Below are 7,306 nucleotides of genomic sequence, written 5' to 3'. Positions count from 1 at the left end.
TTTGTTTGTTTTTCGAGACAGGGTTTCTCTGTGTAGCTTTGGAGCCTATCCTGGCACTCCCTCTGGAGACCAGGCTGGCCTCGAACTCACAAGAGATCCATCTGCCTCTGCCTCCCAAGTGCTGGGATTAAAGGTGTGCGCCACCAACGCCCGGCCTTCATTTTTTTTTTTTTAAGTGGTCTCCCCTACCATGCAGACAGACTCCAGCCTCTCCCACCCTCCCAGTGGATGACACTCTTCTCCAGTTCTCTCTTGTTTCTTCTTGTCCTAGCAGAGCTGAAAGCAGATGCTATTAAGTTCATGTTTCACATTGTGCTTAAAGCTGCAGGTGCAAACCATTTACCGAGGAGGTGAGACATCCATGTGGGAACCGAAGTCAAAAGTCATACAATGGGGTGTTCTTCCCTTTGACCTTCCCCTACTCTTGGGAGTCCTTAATAAATCTACATTTGTTCTGCCTTAAAAAATATTACAGTGTTCTTCGGTGAAATTGTATTTATTTTTGTAGTCTGGGGATGGAACCCAGAGCATCAAATATGCAAGGCAAGTAGTTAGTACTTCACTATAGAGTCACACCTTCAGATCCAGTGAAATTGTATTTTAATGGTTTATTTTTATCATTAGTGTTTGATTGGAGGTGAACATGTGAAGGTCAGAGAACAATTTCCTAGTGAGTCTTTGCTTCCACCTTTTACATGGATTCTGGGCATTAACTCCTGGTTACCAGCCTTCTAAGTAATCACCTATACCCACTGAGCTCTCGTTAGTCCACCACTGAGAATTTATGATTGTTCTCATTCCCATTCTTGGGAGCAGAAAGACAGATTCCAGGCCTGCTTATCCAGCTCTGCACACACCAGTGGCTTTGGACTTTGTCCCAGAACTCAGGCAGCGGGGTTTCCTTGAGTGCAGCCTGGGATGAATCCTCCCTGGAGATTCCAGGACCGGCTTGTGACTGTCCTCAAACACTGGTGCTTGTAGAAAGAACTTTTTTTTCCTGTACCCACCAGTTTCCAAAGAACCAACACGGAGACTCAGTATTAATTATAAATGTTGGATTGATAGCTCAGGCTTATTACTAACTAGCCCTTACAACTTACATTAACCCATTTCTATTAATCTATGTATTGTCACGTGGTTTATGGCTTTACCTGTCTGTTAGCATGTCTTTCTCCCTCTGGGTCTCCTGGTGACTACTCTGACTCTGCCCTTCTTCTTCTTCCCATCTTCTTCCCAGAATTCTCCTAGTTTGGCTTTCCTGTCCAATCTCTCTTGCACAGCTATAGGCCAGTCAGCTTGTTATTAACCAATGAGAGTAATACATATTTACAATGTACAAAGATTGTTCCACAGCAGGTGCTAAGGGAGAGGAAGAGGAAGAGTCAGTTTTCTTCACAGACGTGTATCTGTGTACTCTCCTTACTAGTTTTGGCTGGACCTCTGCAGTCTTCTGGGATGCAGTGAAGCAAGCTTCTGTCAGGGGCTCCATTTGGAAGTTTAGCAGCTCCTGCCCCAAAAGTATGAACCTCAGAGTTAGGGAGCTGGGCCAAATGGGTAAAAGACTTATTGAATAAGCAAAAAGACCTGAGTTCAGATCCCCAGCACCCAGGTAAAAACCTAGAAATGGTAGGGAGCACTCAGAAGCCCACTGTTGGGAGGAGGATCACTGGTGAATTCCAGGCTTAGTGAGAAACTCTGTCTCAAAAAACAAGGTGGAGAGCAATAGAGGCTGACAGTAGACCTCTGGACTCCACATACACACACATGCTTACGTGGGCATGTGTGTACACACACACACACACACACACACACAGGATGAGCCACACACACACACACACACACACACACACACACACACACACACAGGATGAGCCTCAGGCCTCCAGCCTGGGTCCTTGGCACCTATATCAGTGTATAATAAATGCTTGTGGGTGGAGAACTGAGTGAGTGGGTGCCAGGGGAGAAAATTGTCCACAGGGATGTAAAGCAGGCCTGTACCTGCCGACGGCTTCCTGTTTAGTCAGGGAGGTGGGTGGGCCTGAAAGAATTATGTTTACTAATAACATTTTTCCTAACTCAAGCTTGAGGTACCTGGAGGCCACCTGGAGGTTGGGCGTGCCAATTCTAGGGTGGTGGAAGCCACGCCCACTCCCGGAAGAGGTGTGGCTACTTCAGGCCCAAGCTGCTCTGAGCTACTCTCTGTGCTCAGCTACGGTGTATTTCCTGGAGCTCTCGAAGTTTCTCGTGCCAGCATCTCGCTTGGCTTCTGCCACTCTCTGCCAAGGATGGACACTATGGGCCATGACCTGGTGCAGAGATGTCACTGATAGGTGTATGTTCTGCTGGCACTAGTAGTCTCCCTGGGAAAGGGGTGGGGAGGACTTGGCAACTTATGTTCCTGCCGCTCCCTCCAGGAGTTGTGCAATTTATTTTCGCAGTTTAGAAGAAGAGTGATAGAGTGACTGGATGCAAAAATGGGCTGCACTTTTTTTTTTTTTTTTTTTTTTTTTTGAGACAGGGTCTCATGTAGCTCACCATGCCTGGCTTTTGTGGCTCTGGGGATCAAACCCAGGGCTTCCAACCCAGGGCTTCATGTATGCTAGGCAACCACTGGCCAGTTGAGTTACATCCCCTATTAACTTTATTTTTTAAATTCATATTATTATTATTAGTTTTTTTGAGACAGGGTTTCTTGGTGTAGCCCTGGATGTTCTGGAACTCGCTCTGTAGATCAGGCTGGCCTTGAACTCACAGAGATCCACCTGCCTCTCCCTGCCGAGTGCTGGGATTAAAAGTGAGCGCTGCCACCACCACCCAGCAAAATTTTATTATTTTTATGTGTATGAGTGTTTTGCCTGCTGCATGTATGTATATGTTCCATGTACATGCCTGGCGCAGGCAGAGGCCAGAAGAGAGCGTCAGGTCCTCTGGACCTGGAATTACAGATGACTGTGATCCACCATGTGGGTGTTGGGACTTGAACCCGGGTCCTCTGGAAGAACATCTAGTCTTCCTCACCTCTGACCCACCTCTCCAGCCCTTCACTTATTTCTTTATTGAGCAGCTGCTAGATGGCAGGTACTTTTAGGAAGTGGGAACGACAGCCAGTCACAGCAGCAAGACTTCCTTTCAGCACTCATTGTGTGCCAGACTAAACGTTTTACACATGTTACTCATTTATTCCCACACCACATGCTCAGAGAAGCTAGGAAATGTTCCCAGAGTTACTGAGCTGGTAAGTCACAAGAGGGGACAGCCGAGAAAGCTCACTCCAGCAGCCCCCCCATCAGAGCTGGGAGAGGTGTGCTCTGCGTGTTCTGGGAGAGCTGGGCCAGCTGTGACAGGTGACTCTACTTTGGGTTCGGGGAAGGGGTTTTTTAATCAGCCTGTGTTGGTTGAAAGAAATGACACCAGTAGCAAGAGGACAGTTATCCGGGCGGGAGGGAACAATAGGAGGGCCTTGGAAACTTCAAGAATAGCTCGTCCATGATCCTGTCCTCAGGCCTATATTTTTCCCCTCTTGCCACATAGATTTGATGTCATCATTCAACCCAGACAGATGGCCAAGGTATGATGTGTTGCTGATGAAAACATGGGCTCTGGAGGCTAAATTTTTGATATGTCACCATCAAGCTACGATAGCCTAAGTTAGCCTTCCTTCCTTCGTTTTAACTCTGTATGTATGTGCGTGTTTGCATGTGTGAGTAGGCATAGTTTCATGTGTGTGTGCAGGTATGGGTTCGCACGTGTGTATACAGTTACGGAGATCAGAGGACATCCCCACTTTTTGTTCTTCAGGCATCATCCGGCTTCTTTTTTGAGACATGGTCTCACTGGCCTGGATGTGGCCAAGTAGGCTAGGCTGGCCAGCCAGAGAGCCCCAGCCATCTGTCACCAGTCTCCATCTCCCCAGCTCAGGGATTACAAATGTGTGCCACCATGCCTGGCTCTTTCCATGTGTTCTAACTACAGAACCCAGATCCTCACGCTTATGGGGCAAACACTCTATTGACTGAGCCCAGGCTCCCTTTTTGGCTTTTGAGACCGGGTCTCAATCTACTGCCCAAGCTGGCCAAAAATGCTTGGTACTCCTACTTCTGCTTCTCACGTGCTGGGATTACAGGCAAGACCCACCACACCCTGATGATTTAAACTTCTTTCTTTAAAACTTTAAAATATTTATTTATTTGTGTGTGTGTGTGTGTGTGTGTGTGTGTGTGTGTGTGTTTGCATAAGTGAGTGCAAGTCAGTATGTGTAGGGGTCAGAGGTCAGAGGCTAACTCTTGGGAGCTGGCTCTCCCACTGTGAGGTCAGGTGTTGCATTCAAATTCCTCTACCCACTGAGCCATCTCACTGGCTTGGCTTAATCTTTCTTTACCTCAGTTTGCTCACCTGTAAAATAGCACTAGGAGTATGGGTGTGAAGATAAAACGAGATGATTTAGAGTGGCAGAGGCTGTCAGTAAGGAACCATAGGTTATTATTATAATTTTAATTTTTTGAGGCAGAGTTTCTCTGTGTGGCCTTGGCTGTCCTGGAACTCGCTCCATAGACGGTGCTGACCTCGAACTCAGAGATCTGCCTGCCTCTGCCTCTTGAGTGCTGGGATTAAAGGCATGTGCCACCACCAATGGCTTCTTAGATTCTACTTGTTATTATCAGATGTCACTATCAGGATTGGTTCCCCACCCCATTCCCACCCCCCCCATCTGATCTGATTCCCTGCTGCTGTGATGGACCCCAGCTTCCCTGACAGCCTCCCAAAATGCAAGCACCCGACCTCACCTCACCAGCCACTCTGATCTCAGCGCCTTCCTTTCCCCTCCCCTGTGATTATACTAAACCCCTGGAGCTAGTGGGCAGGCTCAGCTGGGCCTCTTGCCTCTTTGAAGTCCCAAGCCAAATTCCCAGTCCCACATACTGACTTCTGAGAAAGCTGCTTGCTATCAAATCCTGCCGCCAAAAAGACGCCCCTCTTAGGTATTCCTGCCAACTCCGTTTTATAATCTCCGTGCTGGGAGGGAGGACAGTGCAGGCACTTTGTCTGCAGGAAGGAAGCAATTAAATTATTAGCACTTTGAGAAATTAAACGACATAACTTATGGTGGAATAAGTTTAGCAAAAAGAAAAAAAACCCCTTGTAATGTGAGAAAACAATTAAAAAGAATTATATAAGGTTGGGCTCGCTCCTTTATGGCAATAGAGTTAGCAGTTCATTGATTATCGTCTTGTTATAATGCAGCAGGATGGTGCGGGCTGCCGTGGTGGCAGCGATGTTCAGGAAGCTGAGCGCTTAGCTGGGTCCTGCAAGAGGGCACGGAGGAGGAGGAGCTGAAAGGTTTTTCTGGAGAGGTGGCAGGGAGGGGCAGTGAGGTCAGCGGAGGAGCACCAGAGTAGCCCCTCCCGTGCTCCCTGGCTTTTCTGCTTCGCTAGGTAGACTCACGGAGTTTGTTTCTCTCAGCCTGCCCACTTCCTGTGCCCCAGCAACTCTGCTTCTAGCTATTCATGCCTGTGAAATAGGTACATGACTCCACAAGGAGGCAAGGATGGCTGACCAGCAGAGGAACCCTCCCTAGGACGGTGGACCAGTGAGCCCGGTGGATGCTCTGAGATGCAGCCTGAAGCACAGGAAGCAGCAGATTGGGATGCACAAAGAGAGGCGACCAGAAGTCCTCAAATTTGATGCCCCAGTAGCTGAAAAGAGCAAACGGCAGCAGTCTATGACCACGTAGAAGAATCTCCTACTCAGGATGGTGGAAAGAAGCAAGGCAACATGAAGCAGGAGCTGGTTAGTTGTGTAGATAAGGTTAGAACAAATTCACATTGGGCATGGTGGCACATGCCTATAAACCCCGAGAATTACATCGAGAGGTGGAGGCCAGAGTTGGTGGGTTCACGGCCAGCTATAGCTACATAGTGAGTAGGAGACTAGCCTGGGCCACATGAAATGCTGTTTCATTCCTCTCTACCCCCCAAAAAGTCACAACAAAAGGACAACTTTAACCAGAGTAATAAACACCTTGTTGGGGAAGGAGTGCAGCTTGCTCACTGAGAAAAGGCACCAAATAACAAACACCCTAAGTTAGGGGTGGAACTGCTTTTCCTTTTTGTTTTTCTGTGGAGAACACAGATATTTACCGCTGGGCCCTGAGATTTGTTTCAGGGTCCCCTGAGGGATACCCACAATCCACTGTGTAGCATGAGGTGCAGTGTTGGGGTGGTGCAGAGCATGAGGTTAGGGCACCTCCCATTTGCTTACAGTGTCTAATCAGTACAATGTAAACCATTGTTCAGGAGAAAATAAAGAAAAGTCTCCACACGTTTTTTTTTTTAAAGGTGTAATATCTTCATTCTGTGGTTGGATTTGTGGATATGGAACCCATGGTTACAGAGGGCCAACTGAACACTGGTAAAAATCACCAAGCTTTAAAGGAAAGGTCAGGGGATGCCCCTTGGTTAATAATACTTGATGCTCTTTTGGAGGACCGGAGTTTGATACCCAGATTCCACATCAGGGGGCTCATGAGCACTGTAATTCCAGCCCCAGGGCATTTGACACCCTCTTTTGTCATCCGTGGGCATCCGTGGGCATAAAGTGTCCATGTGCACACACACACATTTAAAAATTAAGAAATTTAGCTGGGTGGTGCACGCCTTTAATCCCAGCACTGGGGAGGCAGAGGCAGGTGGATCTCTGAGTTTGAGGCCAGTCTGGTCTACACAGCAAGTTCCAGGATAGTCAGGGCTACAGAGAGAAACCCTGTCTTGAAAAATCAAATAAATAAATAATAAAAAATTTAAAAAAATTTTTAAATTTTATTTCATGTGCGTGAGTGTTTTGCCTGATTGTTGTAAGTGTATCATGTTTGTTTGTGCCGGGTACAGAATGGAGGTCAGAAAAAGGCATGGTATTGGGGCCTCTGGAATTGGAGTCCTGGATGGTTGGGAACCAACAGGAGGGTCCTAGGAACTGAACCCGGGTCCTCTGCAAGAGCAACAAATGCTCTGAACCCCTGAGCCATCCCTCTAGCTCTAAATTAAAAATTAAAAATAAACAAATGGAAAGTTGCATTCTACACATCTTGCTGTAGGCACATTGTGCCCCAAAGGGAGAGAGTAAAGAGCAAAAATGTGAAGTGAAAAACAGTAGGGAATCAGAAGATGAACAACAAGATACTGTTGTGGGATATTTGTACACTGTGTGATTGGTGTAATAAAAAGCTGAACGGCAATAGCTAGGCAGGAGGTATGGGGGGTACCCTGGCAGAGCGAGAACTCAAAGAAAAAAAAAGTCTCCAGCCAAACTC

Source organism: Cricetulus griseus, chromosome 7 (assembly GCF_003668045.3).
Source record: "Cricetulus griseus strain 17A/GY chromosome 7, alternate assembly CriGri-PICRH-1.0, whole genome shotgun sequence".
In the NCBI taxonomy this organism is placed as follows: Eukaryota; Metazoa; Chordata; class Mammalia; order Rodentia; family Cricetidae; genus Cricetulus; species Cricetulus griseus.
This window is presented reverse-complemented; position numbering follows the sequence as displayed.